This window comes from Pelodiscus sinensis, chromosome 4, assembly GCF_052426305.1.
Source record: "Pelodiscus sinensis isolate ZL-2025 chromosome 4, ASM5242630v1, whole genome shotgun sequence".
Taxonomy (NCBI): domain Eukaryota; kingdom Metazoa; phylum Chordata; order Testudines; family Trionychidae; genus Pelodiscus; species Pelodiscus sinensis.
The window spans coordinates 67,986,176-68,011,408 of NC_143055.1; the positions used below are offsets into that span (position 1 = coordinate 67,986,176).

The 25,233-nt window shown below is 41.5% G+C and overlaps 1 non-coding gene across 2 annotated transcripts in view; it reads left to right on the plus strand.

The window, feature by feature from the left end:
- Positions 1-25,233, plus strand: part of LOC102455739 (uncharacterized) — a 58,365-nt gene that overhangs the window by 25,235 nt on the left and 7,897 nt on the right. For both annotated transcript variants that reach the window (XR_016349429.1, XR_016349428.1), the window contains exon 4: positions 20,497-20,570. This is a non-coding gene — a transcript (uncharacterized LOC102455739). The remainder of the gene's footprint in view (positions 1-20,496; positions 20,571-25,233) is intronic.

Genomic DNA, 25,233 nt, shown 5'->3' on the forward strand with positions numbered 1-25,233 from the left:
TGGCTATGTCTACACTGGCCCCAAATTCTGGAAAAGTCATGCAAAGCAGGTAAGTCAGAATAGGGAAATCCGCGGGGGATTTAAATATCCCCCGCGGATTTAAATAAACATGTCCGCCGCTTTTTTTCCGGCTTGGGGAAAAGCCGGAAAAAAGCGTCTAGACTGGCGCGATCCTCCGGAATAAATCCCTTTTTTGAATAAGTAGGAATAAGAGATCCTCCGGAAAAGGGATTTATTCCGGAGGATCGCGCCAGTCTAGACGTTTTTTCCGGCTTTTCCCCAAGCCGGAAAAAAAGCGGCGGACATGTTTATTTAAATCCGCGGGGGATATTTAAATCCCCCGCAGATTTCCCTATTCTGACTTACCTGCTTTGCATGACTTTTCCGGAATTTGGGGCCAGTGTAGACGTAGCCTTTAAGTGTTGCGGTTTGAACCACAGTATTTAAAAAAACTTGAGTTTCTGTAGTGCTGCATTAAAGTAACGACAGACATTTCATTTGGAATTAGCTAGCATTCACATTTCCAAGATAAATACCTTAAAATATATCATATATATAGTAGCCCAGTGTCTGTGAGTCTGTAACGCTGACTTACATGGCCACGCCCCTGGCTGTGTACGTCAGCGCCCCGCCCCCTTCCCCTCCCACCGGGGCCCAGCTGAGTGGTGGCATGCATGGGGAGTGCGGACCCCAAATGGCCGCTTGCCGCCGCTTGCTCCCCTGCCGGGGCCCAGCTGAGTGGTGCTCGCGCTGCACCACTCAGCCGGGCCCCAGTGGGAGGGGAAGGGGGCAGGGCAGTGACATACACGGCCAGGGGGTGGGGCCGTGTATGTCACCGCCCCCCTTTTTCCTCCCGCTATAGTGCTCAGCTGAGTGCTACGCCCCTCACCTGGGCCGCCAGAGGAGCCAGCAGTGCAAGGGGCTGTTTGGGCTCCCCTGCTGTGGGAGGGAAAGGGGGGGCGGGGCGGTGACGTACACGGCCCCACCCCCTGGCTGTGTACATCACCGCCCCACCCCCCTCCCTCCCAGCAGCCCGACTGAGCAGGCAGAACTCAGCCAAGCGCCACGGTGGGAGGAGGAGGGGAAGGGGAAGGAGAAGGAGAAGGGGAAGGGGGGCAGGGAGAGATGGAGGGGAGAAAGAGGCAGAAGGAGGAGAAGAGAAAGAAATAGACGGGGAGAGAGGCAGGAGGTGGAGGAGAGCTGAGGGGGGGGAAGGCAGGAGGAGGAGAGAGAGAGAGAGAGAGAGGGACGGAGTGAGCGAGCTCAGGAGAGAAGACCTGAAAATCCCATCTTATGATGGGCTAATTAGCTAGTATTATAATAAAGATATAGTAAAATACAATATGCCACTTGTAAAGATAGCAATAGTAGATGGATTATTTTGAAATGCCATTAATTTTTTAACTCTGTGTTGGTCTCAGTCTATGGGATAAAAATATTTCAATAAATAATGAAAGTAGACATATCTGAAGACAGAATTCATCGATTGCAAGATTTGGTCTTAAACACCAACTTTTCTGCACTGAGCTATATAGGATGGTGAATTAAAGGTTTAGTTGTGTGACATTTAGAAGGGTCTCCACATAAAAATCAAGATATTCTGCAGTTCATACTGCAAAATATAGAGAAATCTATGAGGAAAATGATTACTGGATGGTGGGTGAAAGAAGACAGTCCCTCAGGAGACAGAACCAACCACACAGTCACATTGTCAGACAGGTTCTTGGAAGACATATGCATAATATTGTGTACACCATGCAGTATGGAAAAAAATAGAAGCAACCTGGTATATAATGCAGTGCAAATGTACCCACATCAAGGGAATGAAAGTAGGACATAGGAACACAGGAAAGGTAATTGTATTGAAAGTCTAGTTGCTTTGAGGTATCTGTCTCCTTAGAGCTTGCTCTCTGTATAATCAATCACTCTTTATATCTCCCCTGGCTCTGGGGAGGCGGGGGGGGGGGGGGGGGGGCAAGAAGGGAGGAGTCTAGCTAGTTTGTTCTGGACAGCTTGGAGCTATGCAGAAAAGCCCCTTCTTTCTTAAGGCTATGCTTGAATAAACATATTCTTTTTAATACCTAATCCTAGATCTCAAGTGTATTTGTTTCCTTGTTGTTAACACAATAATGATGGTACAACAATACTGCCAACCCCAAGTATTCAAAAATCATTGAGGTAAACCTCCCAAATCACAAGATTGGTTTGAAATAATGGAATCAAAATTAGGTTATTTTTATTTGGTCTCTGGATTCTGATCCTTTACAGGGAATATTTTCAACTTTTCTTCTGTAACCATGAAGTCTAGAAATGTACTTCTGTAGAACAAAACTAGAACTGGGCACAGGCCCCATGATATCAAGGGACAAGGCTTAAGAAAAATACCAAATATTACAATATTCATGATTTTATCATGAAAGTTGGTAACACAGGAATAAGGTAAAAATTGCCACTATTTTGGATTGAAAAGTTAAATAATTCATCTACGTATGTAAAAATTAAAACAGATTGCTGGCTGTTGACCTTAGTTTTTATGGGAGATTATAGAAATACACATTTGTACAGGAAGAAATGGAATTGTAGGATTCCTGGGCTCAACAAGGACATGACATGTCAAAAAGGTAAGTTCAAAATGTAAGCTGTAATGAATTAACTTCTGCAAAGCTGTTCTGTTTTTTAAAATTTTATATTGAAGCACCTTTTAGAAGAGAAATTTGTGTTTTATTCCTACAATTAATATGCTAAGCATTTGTTACTATTACATGCCACATTAAATAGTTTTGCCAAACCCAAATAAGTGTAAAAAAAAGTTATACCTGGCTTTCTGGTGTTGTACCCTAGACACAGTAAGCTAAAACAAAAGCTAATAAACTTTCTTTTGAGCTGCTTGATTTATGATCAAGATACTTTTGACACCCAATACAAAATTGAAACAGAGCAATTTTCAAGTTAATATCTCAAACATAATCTCGTCTTAACAACTTGTATACGACATGACCACTGCCACCAGCTGCTGCTGTAACAAAGATTCTGTGGAGCAGTCAATGGTGGTTGGCTTTCTCCATCAGCTCAGATACAGCAGGATTCCTGAGAGGAGAAAAGCCTGAGATCCTGCAATTATTGTTGATACTGAAGAATTGGGGCCAAAAAGAGCAGTCACTGATAGGTACACTTTTTGCCTGAGACTATTCAAGGAGACCTCTACCTCCGCATTGCAACTTTAAAGTAAATCTAAAGTCACTAGAGAGTCATTAAATCAGAAAGGTCATGCAGTCCCTAGCTCTGAGGGTGATTCTCGCTCATTAAATGCATGATATACTCATACAAAACCGGTATAGTACAACAAAACTAATGCAAAATGTAACTATATAATATTTGATAATGGGTTATTTAATTAAGCAGCAAGAGACACAAGACACTGTCTGGAATTTGAATATAAACCAATACAAGCAGGAAATAAGGTGCATTTTTTTTAATAATGAGGGTAATTACCCTTTGGAATAATTTACCAAAGTTCATAGTGGATTCTCCATCACTGGCAACTGTAAAATGAATATTGGAAGCTTTTTGCAATATGTGCTAGGAATTATTTTGGGGAAGTTGTATGGCCTGTGCTATACAGGAGGTCAGACTAGATGATCACAACAGTCCCTCCTGGCCTTGGAATCTATGATTCAGATTATGACTGGGGGTCATATGATGGAGCACCTTAGTGCCAATCAGACTTCTTGCTCTGGGGGATGGATGCACTATTATCTAAAGCCTAGAGCTGTAGTGAGTCAATTGATGAATTGTACCATTTACTTGTCCAGTAATCTTAGGCTGCCGCCCCACGACTCAGTTTACCCAACTGTAAAATAGGTGTTATAATGCTTGCTCCTAAGGGGGAAGTTTTAATTAATTAATGTCTGTAAAGTACTTTGAGAACCAAAGATGGAAAGTGCCATATATAGGCAAAATATTATTTGTGCTAACTGTCCTCAGTGATACGAGTTGGAATTTCAATAAGGTACATTTAAAAACAGAGTCCTTCCATCTCCATGTGACTCTCCAAGGTTGCTCAGACAGCATTCAGGGGGTACACAAAACAACTCACCTCTGGCCTTTAATACCAGTGTGGCTATTCTGTGCTCTCTTTTTAGTGTGTACACTCTTTGGGACTAGGTCTGTCACCTCTTATATGTTTATACAGCACATAGCAGAATGAGGGCCCAAACTGGTTGAGGTTCCACAGTATGCTCCCAATTAATCACAGTAAAAGTTCATTCCAAAGGGCTCATTATGGTGGACAGGTTTTGGTTTTTATTATGCTGGTTTAGTAATGAATGGCATTGCTGAAGATCAACAATCCTGAGTGACAATGATAAAAAAAAAGTCAGATCAATTTTGTCTATTTTCATGTTAATTATGAAAGTTTTGCATAACTTATATTCAGTTTACAGACCAGTCTCTAAAGGGCAAAACAGTTCTTCAGTTGAGCAGATACTGCTTCATCCATTAAAAAAACTGCACACAAATATACTTACTTACCTTTCCTTAGTTTCAGGTCCCGAATTATTTTTATGTACAATCTACCCGCTTAATATCATCCAGGAAAGTGGTCTCTTCCAAACTGCTGGCTGGTGGGTTTATGCCTCTAGTTGGCAGGCTGGTATGTCTGTAGCAGATCTTGCCTGAGCTGTCAGCTGGTTTCTCTGACCTTGTCATGATCATGAGAGATGACCAGCAGCCTGGGGGCTAAGGAGTTAACTATACCTAAGCCACGTAGAGTTGGCCAATAGGAATGTAGGTAGGAATTTCAAACTGGGACAAAGGAATTTTTGGTTCTTCCCTCCTTTGTCCCTGAGCAGTTTTATCTCCAGCTACTGAGGGAGACAAAATGTCTCCCTTCAAGAATAGACTCTTCACTAGGGCTGTGTCTACACTGGGCCACTTATTCCGGAAAATCAGCCGCTTTTCCGGAATAAGCTGCGAGCTGTCTACACTGGCCCTTGAATTTCCGGAAAAGCAACGATGCTCTACTGTACAAAATCAGCCGCTATTCCGGAAAAGCTACGCTGCTCCCGCTCGGGCATAAGTCCTTATTCCGGAACACTGTTCCGGAAAAGGGCCAGTGTAGACAGCCCAGTAGTCTTTTCCGGAAAAAAGCCCCTATCGCGAAAATGACAATCGGGGCTCTTTTCCAGAAAAGCGCATCTACATTGGCCACAGATGCTTTTCCGGAAAAAGGGCTTTTCCGGAAAAGCAGCCTGCCAATGTAGACACTCTTTTTCCGGAAATACCTATAATGAAAACTATTCTGTTTTAAGCATTTCCGGAAATTCATGCCAGTGTAGACACAGCCCATCTGTACGGAGGGCAAAGTTTAGATAAATCTGTTAGGTTATATTGTTTTATGGTTTGGGAAATGGGATCTGATGTCTGTGCATTTAAAATGGGTTTTGCTCTCCTTTGTAACTACGCTCCTGGCCCATGGTGGGTTTCCCCTCCATTAGTATATTACTTTGTGACTCTAGCATGTAGTCTTTATGCTTGCAACAGGAATATTGTGTTAATAATAAAAGTCCTTTCCCTTTTCTTTTTATTAACCTGGTACTGGTTAATTTTTGTGTCCTGGTTTTTACTTTAGGGGTGAGATTTCCCATGTGATCTCTCCCCTGATTTCTTATCATTACTTGGGTGGTGGCAGTGGAGTTTTTATCCCCAAAATCTAGGTTGTTAAGATGGGGGAAGGGGGGGATTTTTACCTAAGCCCGGAAAGATAAGGTTTTGGGTTACTTTTGCAGGCCCCCACTTCTGCATTTATTGTGCCAGAGTGGGCAGGAGCCATGACAGACCTATTGTACAGGTTGAACCTCTAAACTGGGACTCTCTGATCCGGCAACATTTGTGGTTTAGGAGGCACACGGGGGATGCTCAGCTAGGCTGCCCAGTGCACCCCAGCAGGGCTGCTCAGCAAGGCAGCTGCCCAGCATGGCAGGCAAGAGGGGAGGGGGTGGGGACTGACAGGGCAGTGGGGCTTGCAGTCAGTCCAGCACTGGGAGGGGCCAGTAGCAAGAAGCCAGCTATGACTTCCACGGTTCAGCAAAAACCCTCATCTGGGACCAGTTAGGTCCCAAGGGTGCCGGACCCGTATGAGCAACTCTCACAGTAAATGTTTACATATAACTCACTCTGTCAGGATCCAAAAATTGCCATTTTCACTGGTACACACAATGTAAATTGTCAAAAATCTTTCCTGGAACAAATCAGAAATATTCACTCACTCCCCACAGGTGATAATTCTAATTTTTGAAGAATAATTAACCTTTTCCCTGGTATTATGATCATATTTTGTACTCAACACAACTTTCCATATTCATGAAAAATACACAAAAAAGAAAGATTGAAGACCAATGGCAGATTATCAAAAGTGTCTTGGGGTCACGGTCATCCCGGGGGGTGAGGAGCACAGGGCCTAGAGCAACCCCCCATCTTAGGGGCCACCTCTGCCACACACCCCACTCCACCGCTTTGCTCAAGTCCTGCCTCTGCTCCACCCCCAGCCTGCCTCTTTCTGCCCCTGCTCCACCTCCTTCTGCCCCTTTGCACCCCATTCCTAGAGCCTCCACCTCCAAGCAATGTGACTCAGGTGATTACCTGGGGAGGGCCTTATGTGGGGCAGGAGCAGGGCTCAGGGCTCCCTCCACTCACTGCAGCAGCAGGGGCTATGGGAAGTGAAGCCGCCCATTAGCATGCTTTGCGCTCAGCCATCTCCCAGCTAGGTTGCTCCATTTCATTGCAGTGGTGGGAAGTGGAGCACCCTGCCCCCAGCCTGTTCCCCCAAGCCCTACATCACTCATGGAAGGGGAGAAGGCTGGGGCAGGGGCACTCTGCTTCCCTCCACCATGGTGCAGCAGGACAATCTAGCTGGGAGATAGCGATGGAGGGAGCCCTAGCCAATTAGGAAAGGGCTTATAAGAAATTAGGAAAGGACTCATTCAGAGAGCAGCTTGTGGGGATGGTACTGTTATAAGGAGTTGCTCAGCAGAGGTTGACTAGCAAGGGTGCTGGAAGATGCAGGTAAATATAGTGGTGGCAGCCCACCAGGAACAAACCCTGGTGAACTGCTGCAGTTTTATTACCCACTCCTGCTCGAGGCCTTAATACAAGCACCAAGAAGATGCATGGGGCCATGGGGAAGTGGCTTAGTGAGAGAGAGCAGCAAAGGAGAAGTGAAGGAGGACAGGACAAGGCTGCCATCAGAGGGTCCCAGGTCCGGGACCCAGAGTAGTGGGTGGGCCTGGGTCTCTCCCTCTTCCCACTCACACCACATCTTGCCACCAAGAAGTGTGGCCTCTATCGACTGTGGCTTGCCCCTGTGTCAAGGGGCTAAACTTTGTGGTCAAATGCAGCCCCAGTGACAGGTGTAAAGACTGAGGACTGGTGATAAACCCCTGGAAGCAGGTGAGAGACTGGAGTAGTGGGCACGGCCAGAGGGTGGTGTCCTGAAGAGGATGCCACAGTCCCAAGAGCAACACTGGTCCAAAGACACACAGCAAAGTGGAAAAGGGAACAACCAGTTAGACACCAGCCAAAAGAGGGCACTCTGCTGAGGGTCAAAGTTAATTCTATGTGTATCCAGCAGGAGGCACCGCAACAGAGAGTCAAACCCCAATACATTCCTAAAATGTTAGAAAGACAAGGTGGATGAAGTAATCTCTTTTATTTGGCCAACTTCTGTTGGTGACAGAGAAGCCTTTAAGCATACACACAGTTCTTCAGAAATGTACGTTGTGTCACAGCTACATGGAAGGTAGAATAGATTGTTATGCTAAATAGTCTATTCTACCTTGTATTTAGCTGTGATACGCTGAGTATCTCTATCCCTGAAGAAGAGCTCTGTGTGAGCTTGAAAGCTTGTCTCTCTCACCAACAGAAGTTGCTCCAGTAAAAGATATTACCTCACCTATCCAGGGCCATCCTTAGGATTTATGGGCTCCTACGCAGAACTATTAAACTAGTACCCCTATGCCTGATGGTAGCCAGTGAGGAGGGGTGATTTTTTTTAGAGATGTGATTTTTATAATCTTCTGCAACACGCTAATGGAAATGTTTTTAAAGCAAATGTTAAATGTAACTAAAGTGCTGTAGACTAACTCAGTAAATTCAGAGACTGACACTCCAGATACCTGGAGATGGAAAATGCCTATCAAATGGCTTTATTACCACATGAATGGCTCTTTCATACAGTTTTATGCTAATAAGCCTGGCAGACTTTTTCACTAGATCCTCTCCAGAGGAAGTGAAGCCACAGAACAGGGATAGGAAGAGGTGTTTTGACATTAAGACCCAGCGGTGTGCCAAATTTTCAGGCTCCCTATGCAGCTGCATATTCTGTGTATGACCAAGAATAAGTGCTGCATCCACCTTTGTTTCTCTAGGAGATTTAGACACCAATTTTCATTAAATCAATCAAATCCATTAAAACGTATGGTAGACGTGTTTATATCCCCTAAACTATTTAGAAAAATTTAAACCACGTTTGTCTTTCTGAAACACCAGCAAACTAGGATTTTTCATTAGTAACTGGAGATTAATTACAGCATAAAATTCCAGATATGGATTCCAAGCTCCTTCATACTGGAGGACAATTGGATTGATGCATTGGTGAAATCTATCAACTTTGTGTCTACTTTGGATTCCGAAGGCACCCTAACAAAGCTCAGATGTAGTAAAATGGACTCAGCTCATCCCTTCTAGTGTTTTCCTGGTGTTCTACAAAACTGGGGAAGGAAAGAAAGAAAATGCTGTGGCTCATTTAATAAATTTGTAAGAACAAAATGATAAGAACAGAGAAAGAGAGAGTGATGATCACTAGCCTTTATTTAAACTTATTGGCTACGTCTATACTGGCCCCAAATTCCGGCAAAGTCATGCAAAGCAGGTAAGTCAGAATAGGGAAATCCGCGGGGGATTTAAATATCCCCCGCGGATTTAAATAAACATGTCCGCCGCTTTTTTTCCGGCTTGGGGAAAAGCCAGAAAAAAGCGTCTAGACTGGCCCGATCCTCCGGAATAAAGCCCTTTTCCGGAGGATCTCTTATTCCTACTTGAAAGCGTCCAGTCTAGACGCTTTTTTCCGGCTTTTCCCCAAGCTGGAAAAAAAGCGGCGGACATGTTTATTTAAATCCGTGGGGGATATTTAAATCCCCCGCGGATTTCCCTATTCTGACTTACCTGCTTTGCATGACTTTTCCGGAATTTGGGGCCAGTGTAGACGTAGCCATTTTCTTTAATAAAAAAAAAAGAGAGAAAGACTGGTAGCTACTCACAGAGATTGTGTTCATTATTGAGACATGCTGGGGCTATGCTCAGATGTTTTGTGAAATTTCTAATGCCCATTGTCTATTGCCTCAAGCAGTGTCTTGAAGAACCACCTTTGCTTGAAACTCCAAATTTTATTAGGCTATATAAGATGTCCTGGCTTCACTATCACATCTATTACTACCCCTGGAAGTCAAAGCCCTCAAACACCATCTCACTGGTCTCCAGTTCCGAACTAAAATGATGCATTGAATGTGGTGGCTCAGTTTCATGGCAACTGCACTCATATTCCCTCACCAAGGGCACCCACTTTAGGCTTCTGGCTCCAGACTGGCACCATTCTTTCCCTTCTGATGGGGGAATTTAATGCTGCACAGCTTCCTGCGCTACACTTTGATAACCCCAGCAAATCAAACAGCCTAACCAAAAAAAAAAAAATCACTGTTTGTGCTTTGCTTCCTCTACTAAGGCATTGAAGCATGTAGCTGTCTGCAGTTATTAGTTACCACATTAGTTATTTTTACAGCAAGCACATCTATTTTTATGGTAAAAGCGCTGCAGAGAAGACCTTAAAGCCGTAAGAGAACCTATATCCTTTCTAAAAAGTTCACCAGATTTCACCAAATACAACTTAACATTCTGGTAGATTTTAGTTCTTCAAAATCCACAATTGGGCTTTCCCGACGGTTACAAGTTCATCCATTTTAGATTGAGAATCAGAGCAAAACGTGGGGAGATCCGTCTTTCTTTGTACAGATCCAGTCTTTGATCTTGGACTTCTGTAATAGGGTAATCAGCAGACAATGGCCATCTCCTCAGGATGTATCTTCAAAAGGCTGCATTTTTGCAAAACCAGAGTTGTGAACTTTATATTATGCACTCTCCAGGTATTCCTTAAGAAAACCACTTAAAACTTATAGTCCCAAAATGTCTTTTTATCTAGTACATTTCACTATAGTCTTTTACATTTCTTTATGCTTCCCAGGTCTTACATCTGTCCCCGTCTCTCCTGTTGGGAAGTTACATACAGTCTCAGCCCACCATAATACATAAACTTAAGACCATCAGGTTGTCTGAGGATATTTCAGGAAATTGACATATCTGTCATATGTTCATTCATAGATACCCAAATGGCATTTAAATAGCAATTTCCTATGGTTTTTCAAGACCCATCTGGAACCATTTATGTCATAGGTATTATAAAATACAGCATATAATAATCATAAAATAATAATAAAATTTGGCTAACCAGTTTTTTCTATTAGTATTTTGCTTATAAGACTATGGAAACCATAGTTCTGAATAAGTGCATTATTCAGTAACCAATCAGCTTTATGTGAATCATTCATTACCAGTCTGTAAACCTGGAATCCCAGAAACTGACCTGAGCCCTCTTTTGCTTTAAAAGATTATCACTAGGAACTGTTTGTTGAATAGCTCCAGAGTCCTGCTGTACATCATTTTTATTCTTGAAAAGATAGATATCATATATGTAGCATCTGCACAGCTGGCTGAGTAATGAGTTTATTCAAAATTATTTTGTTCTAGGTTAGTCATAAAGATTTCATCAGCTACTGAAAGAAAAGAGATACAGTTGCAGCTCCAATAAACTGGTTATAATATTGCCCATTATATATAAACTATACAGTAGTTACATATGGGGTATAGATCTACCCACTAACAAAATTTCCAGATTTCCATGACACCACTGAATTTTAAGATCTACCTTCAATCAGTGAGATCAATGTAAACATAGAAAGCGATTCTTTTAAAAAACGTTCAATAAGATCTTAAATTCAAGTCTGACTGCAGAAAAATAAAATATTTAGCAACTGAAGTCTACTGCCAAGACATAGCTAGTGGCCTCTTGTTATTTGAATCAACAGTGCTTTTGGTTTGTTGCTATCAGCATAAGGAAAAGCAGTTTCTAATCTCAAATGAACAGTACTAATCTCAAAAAAAAAAGTCTGTTACTGCAATTGAGTAGTAGCACAGGTTAAGAAACAAGGCTATAACGCTACTACCGCATAGTTTTGCAAATAGTTCTATAGTAGGAATGTTATACACTAGCCTCTTTGGCATTAATTGGTCTCCTTGTTGGCAGTTCAAGGATTGACTGGGCAAGGAGACTGAACTGCATTGTAGGTGTGAGCAAATGGTGCAGCAATTTGTAAAAGTTTGCAATACCCCCACTCATCCATGCGCTGTACTTATTTTGTGCTGAATGTAAGTTTCGTGTGAGTAAAGCATGCAAGATTTGCATCGTCATGAATAAATACAGGACTTCAGCATTTAACATTCTTCTAAAAATAGCAACCCTCTTTTCAAGATAATTCAATTAAGTTTCTCCTTAGAATTATTTTTCAAATGTTATTTCTTATACTCTTTAAAGAAAAAAAACACTTTTTCAAAACCATGCATCTGAATTTACTTTAAGGTTCAAGTTTGCTTGGACATTGTTCTTGTCATACAGATGAGACTGGAATGGAGTGGGGGGGTGGGAGGGAATAATAGGTAAGACAGAGTGCTGCAGCAAGCTAGAAAAGCATAAATTTAGCTTTGCAGAATGTCTGTGCTTGCAATCAGCAACCTAAGGAGTTCTGCTATGATCATCAGGAGATGATGTCTATCAATCAGTCTTTAAATACTCCCTGTTAGGAACTCTTGCTGAGGAGGCAATTGAAACTATAATTCCCACTAGGCTATTCTTATTCTATCTTGTAGTTAGAGTAGAAATAGGGGAAGTCCTCGAGCTTTGCAGTCCATTAAGTGGCATGGATCAAGTGGATTAGCAGTATGGCCCTAAAAGGTATTTTTTAGAGCTATAACTGAATTGATACCCTTTTTTTGCATGACATCAAAATCAGGACATTAATCGAGTCACATAGTGCTGATTTAAAAATACTTTTTCAGTTATCATCCTTTAAAATGGAGAGACAATTTGTCTAAGTGGTTTGCCTTCAGAATCAACAGGACTCTATTTATAAAGTATGCAAAATTCATTATATATCTTTCCCGGTTCAGATTTTCCAGACCATAGGCATTATTTTTATGATTCTCTGAACAGAGTGACCAAATAAATTACCCTGACTTACACTCCATCAGAACCTAAGATGCTCTGGCCACAGCTGCTGACCTTTCTCATAATGCAATGTCATATACTCCCTTGTCTAGCAATGAAATAATGGAGTGCTTCAGCATTCCCAAACACCAGTAGTAGAGCTCTTTTCCCATCATACATCTTGCTCTCACCCTGAGAACTTCTCCTTTCCAGACTCACTCTACAGTCCCCTTATGGATGTCTTCCATTTTAGTGCCTTATCTATGATGTCCCATGATATCTCATTCCTCATATTAGATATGCTCTTTGGAGACAAGCACCAAAACAATAAATCACAGAGTTGGGTTATTTTTAGGCCACATATCCAAATCCATGTTGCAAGTATTTCTGAAGAACCTGCACAAGGAACTTATTGTGTGCATATACAAATAAATGACACAATTCAATGGTTTAATACTATCTTGCCAAGTTAAACTACTGCAGAGCAGCTGTGTACATTTAAAATGATTCCTGGCACTAGTGAAGAGTCCATAAATCAGCAGTAACATACTTTCTTCCAATTAAGAGAGTTAAAGGGAAAAAAACAAGAAATTAATGTGTCTAGGACGTGAATGACATCTCTATACATTTATAAATGTGAATAAAATAAAAATAAGTAACCCTTACTCTCTTTTTAATATCACAATTATGACTTTAAACATGTTCATTTTTGCCAGCATTCCAAATGTTTCTACAAGATTTGTTATTAGCAGACTTTTAAGCCTGCCACTGAGGTTCTTCTAAACATACTGAAACAAAATGAATAGACCCATCAACCAAAATATAAACACACACTTTCAGTTGCTTGAAATATTGCTGCCCAAATAACTTCTACCTAGTCCCGCTCTCCTGCCACTCTAATGAAAATGTCCTGTGACTCAGTGTCAGTCTTTCTGAAGTTATCTTGAAAATAACCATGACATCAGATATTGCTTTAAAGAGCCACGTTGCATATTTCCAGCTTCTAACCCACTTTCTGCCACCTTCTCAAATCTACACCAAAATTTGTTAGATCATTGTCATTTTTCCCACCTCAAGGTCATGACCTCTCTTTTGAGATGCTAACTCTAAAAGGAACACTGTATGTTACATGTGCATAGCAGAGATACTGATGTGCACACTGACAAATCATGAAACGGCCCAGATCAGTAAACTTCATTGAAGTCTCTAGTGGTGCCTGCCAGTTTTTGCTTTTTCTAATGCCTCTTCCTGTTGACTATGAATACAACATAAGCTACAGAGTGAAATGTCTTTTTTTTCTATTCTCATCTTTGTTCAATCATTCAGTCATGTCATTCCACATATCTAACTGGCATTAGTTTGTCTGCCAACTGTAATTTCTAGTTTTTGACACAATGCTAAAACATTTTCAATCATCCTGACAATATTTTCTGCCCCATAACATTCTTTTGTTTTATATTTTCTATGCTTTCCTTAACACAATACAGTACTTTACATTCACTAATTCAACTTCACATGACCCATAGTTCAGGTGCCCCACCCTATTGTGTCCACACTCCCTGCAACTGTACCTAAATCTGTAGAATATTTCCCTCATCTGACAATTCCTGACAACTCCCTGGGGAATGTGGGAGAAGCGTATTCTATATAATGTATATTTTCTCATAGAATCACAGAACTAGAAGGGACCTTCAGAGGTTATCTAATCCCATCCCCTTCCCTCATGACATGTCTTATTATCTAGATTATTCCTGGCAGGTGTTCGTCTAACCTGATCTTAAACATCTCCAATGATGGAGATTCCACCACCTCCTTAGTCAATTTATTCCAGTGCCTAATTGCCCTGACATTTTGGAAGCTTTTCCCAATGTCCAACCTAAACCTCCTTTGCTGCAATTTAAGCCCATTGCTTCTTGTCTTAATCATGGCAGGTTAAGAACAATTTTTTCCCCTCTTCCTTGTAACATTGTATGTACTTGAAATTGTTATCGAGTACCCTCTCAGCAGAGGTGAAAGAGAGAGTCTGTCTAGACTGCAGGGTTTTTCTGGGAAGTATCCCGGAAAAACTCCGGTGCATACAGAGAACGCTTTTGCCCTTCTGCTTTTTTTTTTTTTCAGAAGAGCAAACACACCCTTTCGGTGAGCCCTGTATACCTCGTTCTACGAGGAATAAGGGCTCCTCTGAAAGAGAAGGCTTTTCCACCATTTGGCCCCATCGAAACAGGGCCAAATGGCGGAATAGCCTCTTCCCGAAAAGAAATCGGAAAAAGCTATAGTGTAGACCTAGACTAAGCGGGTGAGCCCTGGTGCCAGGCTCTGGCAAGAACTGGCTGAGCTACAGCAAAAGCCAGCAGGGAGCTATTTAAAGAGCTGGCAGGGACCCAGGTTGCAATAGGACAGTACCTGTAAGAATTTTTAAATTACTTTCACTGTTGCCTCTTGGCCTTCTCTTTTCTAGACTAAACAAACACAGTTCTTTCAATCTTTCCTCAGAGGTCATGTTTTCTAGACTTTTAAACATTTTTGCTGTTCTTCTCTGGATCTTCTCCCATTTGTCCACATTTTTCCTGAAATGTGGTGCTCAGAACTGGACACAGTACTTCAACTGAGACCTAATCAGCACATCGTAGAGTGGAAGAATTATTTCTCATATCTTGCTTACAACACACTCCTGTTAATACATACCAGAATGATTTTTCTTTGCAACAGTGTCACACTGTTGATTCATATTTAGCTTGAGGTCCAGATTTCTTTCCGTAGTACTCTTTCCTGGGCAGTCATTTTCCATTTTATATGAGTGCAACTGATCTGTCCCTCCTAAGTGGAGTACTTTACATTTATCCTTGTTGAATTTCATCCTATTTACTTCAAACCATTTCTCCAGTTTGTCCAGATCATTTTGAACTAAAATCCTATCCCCCACAGCACTTTTAATGTCTCCCACCTTGGTATCATCCTCAGAGTTTATAAACACACTCTTAGTGTTCTTAGCTATATTATTGATGAAGATATTGAACAGAACCAGACCCAGAATTGATCCCTGTGAAACCCCACTTGTTATGCCCTTCCAGTATGACTGTGAACCATAACTATTCACTGGGAACACCAATAACTGTGTTGTAAGGGTCAATCCTGTATTGAGGATCCATGTATATCCTATTAGGGCCAGGATGTAAGAGATAAGGAGATTGATTTAGTTATTGCATTCATTTGTACAGTAGTTGTTGATTTTTATTCTTTTGTGCTTTGTTTTGCACATGAACTGAATGAATCCTAAAATGGTCTTCATCAGATCTAGAAGAAGAATTTCTCCCTCCTTTTTTATTGTATTTTAAAAGAATACCCTCAGGATACATTGGAGTATACTGCTAACATGCCTATATTGTGGGAGAGTCTGTTTATTTCTTATTAACTTGTCAAAACACCATATTAGAATCACAGCCCCAATCCTTACAAGTGTCCTTCTTTTAGCTTACAACAGGCCACTGCTATAGAGAATTGTCAATGTCCACTAAAGATTTCCAGTTGTTTCATAAGAACAAATGTGGGTTGGATAAAAATGTGAGATGACTATGAGAAAAATATAAGAATGTTGCAATATCTTGACATGAGTTAAAAACACTGTGCAGCTGTAACTTTTCATTAGTGTATAAAAGTTGCAGCCCGGTATAATATTAATTTAATTAGAAATAGCAAAAGGTTGATTATAATGCAGAATTTCAACATATTCTTTTAAAAATGCCAAATTGCTGGCTGCTTCTTTGCATTTTTTCCCTATCCCAATATTTGTATCCTTCATTCCTGGTGACAACTGTCTGACAATTCAGAAAAAATTGAGTTGTGTCCTAATAATTCAAGAATAGTGATAGAAATGTAGCCGTGTTAATCTGGTGTAGCTGAAACAAAATACAGGACTATGTAGCACTTTAAAGACTAACAAGATGGTTTATTAGATGATGAGCTTTCGTGGGCCAGACCCACTTCCTCAGATCAAATAGTGGAAGAAAATAGTCACAACCATATATACCAAAGGATACAATTAAAAAAAATGAACACATATGAAAAGGACAAATCACATTTCAGAACAGAAGGGGGATGCGGGGGGGAGGGGAAGGAAGGTAAATGCCTGTGAGTTAATGATATTAGAGGTGGGGAAGGGGAGCTGTCTTTGAGTTAATGGTATTAGAGATGATAATTGGGGAAGCTATCTTTGTAATGGGTAAGGTAGTTCGACACTCTCCGCGAGGGGCTGAACAAAGACCCCCAACTACCTTACCCATTACAAAGATAGCTTCCCCAATTATTACCTCTAATACCATTAACTCACAGACATCTCCCCTTCCCCACCTCTAATTCAATTAACTCACAGGCATTTACCTTCCTTCCCCTCCCCCTCCCCCCCCCCGCATCCCCCTTCTGTTCTGAAATGTGATTTGTCCTTTTCATATGTGTTCATTTTTTTTAATTGTATCCTTTGGTATATATGGTCGTGCCTATTTTCTTCCACTATTTGATCTGAGGAAGTGGGTCTGGCCCACGAAAGCTCATCATCTAATAAACCATCTTGTTACACTTTAAAGTGCTACATAGTCCTGCATTTTGTTTCAGCTAATAATTCAAGAAACTTAGCTAGAAAAATCTTTCTACTTTATAGCACAGCATTTCTTTAAAAATCAGAGTGGATAATGCTTGGTTGCATTTTAAAGGGTTCCTTCTGCTACTTCACATTAAATACTTACTTATTTACTTCCTGCTCTGGTAGGGTGAGATTCACTATATTTATGTAAAGTGCCAGTAATCAGGCTTTATGTGAACACACTTTATACAGGGAGCTGGGAAGGTTAAAAAAAAAAGCACATCATTAGTGCAGGACAATTATGGGCTGAAATAATACTTGCAGCTTCTCTGTGCCCCTTGTGCTATGCACTAGGGCTACTCAATTAATATAAATATAAATCCCATGACCTTTCCCTCACCACTTTAATATAATTTACAAAGGGCTTGTCTTCACTTGACTTTATGGAATGCCTAATCTTTAACTGAATTAGATAATTCATGTGAAAACCACAAGCGGCCATGTCTTCCATAGGATTATACTCTGAGTGAGTTAATATTAGTTAAGAACACATCTGTTTTTTCCTTGGCGAGAAGGCCATTCAGACTAGTAATAAGACATATCCATGAGGGTAATTAACTATTAAAACAGCCACCAAAGGATATGTTGTACTATCCATCGCTTGAAATCTTTTTTAAAGACACCTGATCTTAATTTAAAGATGCTGTTACTATGGGCTTGATGTTGTCATTACTGGATGACATTCTATGCCAGGAGTGGGGAACCTCAGGCCTCCCCTGCTTGCCTGGATCCAGCCCCCAAGTCTCAGGGGACCCTCTCCCCCAGCACTGGTGAGCCCACTGGTGCTCAAGCCCCTCTGCTGCCTCACTGTGTGTCAGAAGCACCCCAAATCTACTAGTCTGGGCCCACCTAGACTCTGATGTGTGAAGGGAATGTGGGGCGTATCTTTCTCCTTCTCAGTCAGAGACCATGTCAATGAAGTTTTTTTTTCTCCTCACTTGTGTGTGGCCCCTGACTGATTTTTTGTGGGTCATTGGTCCCTGACCCATGGATTTAGTTGGGATTGGTCTTGCCTAGTTGGGATTGATCCTGCCTTGGGCAGGGGGCTGGACTTGATGACCTCCTGAGGCCTTTTCCAGCGCTATTATTCTATTATCCCCCCCCCCCCCCATTCTATAGCTTATCATAGAGAAGGTGAGAAATGTCTGTATTATTTTTATGGAAAAACTGGTGTGTGACTCATTTTCCACACTCACTTTGTTATCCACTGAGTGTGAAATAGTTAATTTCACCTGTAGGATCAGTGGGGGCGGGGGGGGAGGGGAGGGAACAGTGCAGTAGGAGATGGGTATTGGTCACACTGGGTTACTATGAATGTCAGCATATGAATGAAATTGCTGTGGAAATGCAAAGGAAGAACAATAGCTGGATGTTAACCTTTTACCACCTGGCAGCCAAGGGAAGGAGAGAACAGAGGTGTCAGATGGGTCAATAAGAACTAAGTTGACCAGCGCAGTGGGAGAGAGATTGGATCAAGGTCTGCAAGGCAAAGAAGGGAGGTTTGGCTACAACAAAACCTACCTCCCAGGCTAGGGCAAAGAGGGGCCATCTTACTGAAACAAAGAACGAACTTTTGCTTTCACATTCTAACTTTAAGATTCTAAAACACTATATTCCAACTGACTAATTAAATGCTGGTTTGTTTTGAAAAGCCTGGCCATGCCACTGCAATACATCTGCTGTTGTGTGGCTCCCAAGAGGTTGGGTCTTCTGCAGGGGATCAGCTGAAAAAACTACAGGGGTGATTAAGCCAGAGACCCAAAGTCAGAATAGTGGAGTCATGGAGCTCCCACTTCTGGAAAGTGGAAGTGCATAAGGCAGGGGTCTCAAACTCCTGTCTCGTGGGCCAGTCCCAATTGGAGCAATTGCACAATCCAGACTAGGACTCCTGGCGGGTGCCTATCTGTTACTGGATCCCAAGCCCTACCCTTTTCCTCCCCCATAACACTCAATCCTTCAAGCATGCAGCTTTGGGGAATCACTGGGGGAGCCTGGTGCCATATGGAGGCAGCAGTTGCAACTCCCCTGCATTCCCCATGGAGCAGAGGAACCAGAGCGTGTTGGAGCAAGTGTGCCTACCAAGTGCTCTCTGCTTCCTCCGTGGCTCCTGCTACCCACCCCTCCACAGTGATCCCAAAAGGCACATGCTCGGGAGACAGAGTGCCCTGGCGGAGAGGATGGGGCAATGGCAGGAAGGAGTGGGGCTTTGGGCTGGAATCCCAGGTCAGATTGTGCAATCAATGTGGCCAGGACTGGCCCACAAGCTGGGAGCTTGACCCCATGGCATAAGGCCTAGAGCTAGAGTGGTATATTCTCAGAAAGACTGCACAAAGGCTGAAGGCCTAGCAGCCCCAGAGGATCTGTAATACTTGTGTTATGCATGAGCTCAGCCGACATTATCCTACAGGTCCACTCTGGCCTTTTAATATGGAAAACTGGCTTGGAGACCCATTCCAGAGAACATGGAAGCCTCCTGAGACACAACTCTATTTGTAACTCCCACACAGCCCCAACACAGGGTTGGCAAGATACAGAGGCTCTTGCAATTGTCCTAACTGAATTTTATTTGTAAGACACAGTTCTGTGAGGTGAATATCTTCTGCTAGGTGCTAAGCAGCCTCAACTTCAACAGTAGTGGAAGTTGAAAAGTGCTTGATGTGACATATTGCAACTAAACCAGATGCAATATCTTTGCGAACTATATTGTATTAATGTTATTCGTGATTTATAAATCACTTGGGCTAGGAACTGAATGCAACTCCAGGGGGAAGGTTACTACAGCTCCTCCAGGAACCAAAAACAGTGGGGGAGATTAAACGTATCCATTATATGTTAAATTACACCAATTATATGAATCAGTTATATGTTAATCACCTACAGAGAGGTACCAACTAATGGAGGATTGCATGTAGAATTCAGAGAGGGTTTTCCAGAGCAAATAGTCAAAAAAATGGCTTGAGAGTCTAGGTTTAAACTGAGTGATGGCCTTCTTTCTGACCTAGAAAATAGACAGGAGCTTCTGTCCGGGGGTCTCCTGCCCCTTGCAGGAGGGTTGGCTATACTTTGACCTATTATGTTCCCTTGAGACTGATCAGTAACTTTGGAGAAGTTTCTAGGCATGCATACAGAAACAATTTTAATATATATTTTCTCTGTAAAGCTTTCACCTTAAGAATAAATGTGCTTACCCATTGTAACTGTGGGCAATATGCTGCTTTCTGTCTAATTACAGGGGGCTGTGCAGTCTTAGAACACCCCAGTCGGAAGGGTGTGGGACAAGGATTCCTGCACACATTAGGTGATAGCTAGAAAACTAACTGGATACTCCTAGAGTGGTCTGGAGGAGATATAGGTGCCGTTACCCATGAATTGTGACATTTAGCACTTCAGTGTCAGAGCTTCATTAAAATGGTCCATTAATCTCTTATTTTTTTACATTAATCCTTATTTGTGTTGGCATAACATTTAATGTCTGACATTCTGTAAATTTCAGACTCTTTCACTGCTACCCACAAAGTGAGTTTAGAAGCCAGAAAGTGACACTGTCAGACAAGTGTTCCTCTAAAGGTAAGAAGTGATTATTGTCCTCAAGATACTTCTGTATTTAATGAAACAGGCATGCACTTTACCTTCACTCCCAAGAGTTATAGAGCATGGCGGTCTTGGCTGTTAGTCTGGCACATGTGGAAGTTCCAAGTATTCTATATGTAAATATTTTTCTTTGAAATGTATACATTTAATATGGCAAAATGAAGAATATCAAATTTAATACAATACTACCTTTTCCATACAAAGAGGATTTGTGTGTATATTTATACACACTTTTTCACTATAGAAATATACTATTCTTTTGCATGCTTTAATTATGGGCATAATTATGATTAAAATAGAATGGCAATTATTGAATTAAGTAAGTAATATGATGATGTTAGATTGCTAAGGATCGCTGTGCTTACTTTAGTGCCGCTAATAAGACTGATGTACCTCAGTGACCTCAAATCTGAATTCTGCAAATGTTGCATTCTTGATTCTACAAAGACTTATGTGCATGCTTAACTATACAATCTGTGAGCAGTCCCATTGAAGTATATAAAGTTAAAACAAGCCTTTGAAGAAACTGGGCAAGAGAAAGAAAGTTGTAAACTGAATGAAATACTGGTTACTTTACTATTGTACATAGTATAGATGAATGTATAAATTTATGCATTGCATTCCACATCTGTTCACAACTAACAGTAGGATAAAAACATAAAATGTTTTAAAAACAATGATTTTTCCTGTTAAAAAAGCTTTATGCATTTGCTTGATGCATATTTTGTGGATGGATGGAAAATTCCACTGAATATGTTATCAGCTGGCTGCCTTTCTCTGTATAAGAGCCAATAAAAATGGAGGATTGTATTGGAAAGCAGCAACTTCCCCTGTATCAACCTTTGCAAGGACTATTAAATCAAATCCCAAATGTATTCATAGAAACAAGACACCCATTTTAAATGTTTTCTCAAGATATGAGCTAGTCATTGCATTTATTGTTTGAATTCCATTTATTGTCTGAATTCCATTATTTTGCCCAAGCAGATTCATGTTTTACAGCACAGAGTTTTGAGGTGCAGATAGCATGTCCAGGCAGACTTAATACTTCATTTTACTGGAGTCTCATTTTAAAATTTGGGGGATAAAAATAATGGGTTTACTATGACATGAAAGGAGGACAAGGCTCTAAGAAATGATGGCAGAAAGGCAACTATTTTATTGACCAGATGACACTATGCAGCAAATGGATGTGAAAAAATCTTTTCAGCATGGGGAAGCCACAGTCACTCCCTTGCCCAGAGGAAGCAGTAAGTCAAATTAAACATAAGCCAGGTAACTATTGGAGCCCCTACATATTCCCAAAACAGTTTGGTTATTGGCTTCTTAAATCTGATCATCCAAAGCAGGAGCCAAATAATACACAGTATCTTAGAACTAATTAGAGTTATCTGCAAGCCAAACCCCAGAAACCTCTACTGCTGGGTTTCACTAACATCCAGGGTTAGTGACGAACTTTGCCTGGCCCCGGGCAAAGTGTAGGGGCCTCAGCTCTGGGGCCTCCAGTGAAAGGAGCAGGCTGGGGCTAACCTCCCCCACCCAGTTCTCAGTGCTGCCCAGACTGTGCTGTGTGGCTATTTAGAGGGCCTAGGGCTCTGATGGCCTGGAGCCCCCGGCCCTTTTAAATCTACAGGCCCTGGAGCAGCTGCTCCTTTGCACCCCTCTCTCCCTCAGTGGCCCTGCTGACATCCTGAGAGTTAAAATAGCCCCTTGTTTTATAGCTGACCAAGATGGGAAACAGACAGTCTCTCTCCAATTTCAACCTAAATCTGGCTAAAACAATGCAAGCAGGGTTTTCCAGAGAAATGGCTATAAAGGCTGGGTTTAAACTGACTGAGGGCCATCTTTCTCATCTAACAAATGGACAGGACCTTCTGTCCAAGACTTGACCTATTATGTTACCTTGAGATTGTTGATTAACTTTGAGGAAGTTTCTAACATGCATACAGAAACAATTTTAGCATATATGTTTTCTGCATAATGCTTTTACCTTTAGAATAAATGTACTTGCTTAGAAAAAACTATGTAGTAACCTGTAACTATAGGCAGTACACTGATCATATCAGAGAGAAAGCAATTCACAGGGATGGGCTAAGCAGTTTTGTTCGTTTTATTTTTACAAAATGTTTTAGAGGAGCTATCCAAAGCTCGGAGGCTCCTTAGCAATATGGTGAAATATTAGCATAATTTTCAACTCTATTAACATATTCTCAGATTCAACCCTACTGGCCATCTATAAATGAAGGTGACCTGTGAGGCAAAAGTAAGAGAAAGTCACCATATCAATGGGGAAGGACAATTAAACACATTATAAAATTCCATCAAACCACTAATACAATGATCAGTCAGGAGAACTAATGTCTTTGTCAGAAGCTCCTAGAAACATTTGGGATCCATTCACTTCCAAGAATGGATACCCAAACAGATCCATTACCCCAACAAGAAAAGGCACTCCAATAGACAAGTGAAGAGTCAATGGTGGGGCAGGACATGGATGTCATTTCTCAATCTCTAATCCTAAACCAAACACTAGATCAAGAGCCTCAGGGGGTAGTCGAGTTAGTCTGTAACAGAAAAAGCTTTAAAAACCACCAATAGTCTGGGAGTACTTTAAAGACTAACAAAATATGTAGATAGTATCATGAGCTTTGGTGGGCACAGCCCACTTCTTCAGATGACTGGAGTATTGGATGTTCAGGACATGTGAAGAAAGCTCATGCGCTGTACCCATGAAAGCTCATGATACCATCTACATATTTTGTTAGTCTTTAAAGTGCTACCAAACTATTGGTGTTTTTTAACTAGATCAAGAGTCCTCCAGCTATGACCTGAGTTAGCAAGCACCTGGGTAGTCACATAGTCATCTTAGCTGCCATGAAATCAGAAGACACACCCTCCAGGCAATTGTTGAATAGAACTCTCTCCATCACTAGATATTGGTTGCTTGCCTGGTATTTCACTAGTGGGACTGGATTTCAAGACTGAATACCATACCCAGTGTCTGAAAGCTGCACCCTATCTAGATGGATAAGTAGTTAGAAAAATAATGCCATGCTTAAAGATTTCACTGAAGCTTTTTCAAGTTAACATCTAAATCTTATGGGTGACATTCCTTCTGGGATTGCCAATAGTGGCAACAATGCCAGCTTTCCTACAGAGCCACTTAGCAATATCTCTACCCATGTCAGTCCAGTACAAGGGGAAATAAAATTTGAGGTCACTCTAGTCCTCCTTTGACTTAATCAAAAAGTCTGTACCCAACTCATCTAAAATATCACTGCCACATACATGAATACTATCATGTTAGCAAGAAGGAAGGAAGAATCTCGTATAACAAGTACAAAAACCCTTCCAGGTCTCTTAATGATGCTCTGCCTTCCAATCCAATGTGTATATCACGGAGTTCTAGTTCCATCCATTGGACTTTGTCAAACTGTCTGGAATAGCTCATCTCAGAGAAGACTTAAGAAGCAAGGTACAAACCCCAGACTGGTTGTGAGTTCTATACTTAGATTTCACCAGTTAAATGTGAACTTCTCAAGAATTATAACAACCTTAAGATGGGATCGCAGACAGTCTACTTGTGTACTCCAGCTTATCTTGTCATCCAGTTAAGTTTGCTTTTGGGATAGATAGTCCCTTAAATATTTTTATGATTTTTTTTTAAAAATTGAAGTTAATCTAAGGAACAATGCCTTACCCCAGTTGCACCCTAAATCCTACAATAAACACAACTCTTGTAGCCAATCCTATGATAAATTGAGATTAGTTAACTAAGAAAAAGAAATAAAAGTTACAGCCAAACCCCATTTATCCAATCTAACTGGGACTCTTGCCAGCTTGGATTATTAAAAATCCAGATAAATGAATGAATGGGAATGTGCAATGCTGCAACTCCATCTGGAGGTCACAGGAGGGAATGCTCCCCCCGAGGCCTCTGTGCACGTGATGGTCTGGTTAACACAGCCAGCCAGATAAGAGAAGGTTGGATAAATGGGGTTGTACTGCATTTACAAGGTTAAAGCAGGTAAATATACACATACAAATGAATTATAGGTTTGGTTTTAAAGACTGACAAAAGCTGCTGCAGTATGCCAGCTCTGTGTGTCCTAGAGGGATAACCCAGACTAAGCAGCTTCAGGGGGTAGCCGAGTTAGTCTGTACAGGATAAATTTAATTTAAAACACAACAAATGGTCTGGTAGCACTTTATAGACTTACAAAACATGTAGATGGTATCACAAGCTTTCGTGGGCACAGCCTACTTCTTCAGATGACCAGCTGTGCCCACGAAAGCTCATGATACTATCTACATGTTTTGTTAGTCTATAAGGCTTTGTCTACACTACAAGTATGCTAATGATGGACTCATTAGCACGGCTCGCCGAACCACGGCGAGTCCTGCTCGCCAGCCGTGCTGTCCGGCGATCTGCGCATGCGCAGACCGTTCTGTGCATGTGCAGATCACCCAAACCTGGCTCTTCTGGGATACAATCTACTTGTGAGTAGATTGCATCATTTGTCGAGCCCTGCTCATTAGCATGAGTCGCAGTGTCATTAGCATATTTTCTGCCGATGCTTTTTCACAAGGGGTTTTTACACAAAAAGAATCGGCAGAAAATATGCCGTGACTCATACTC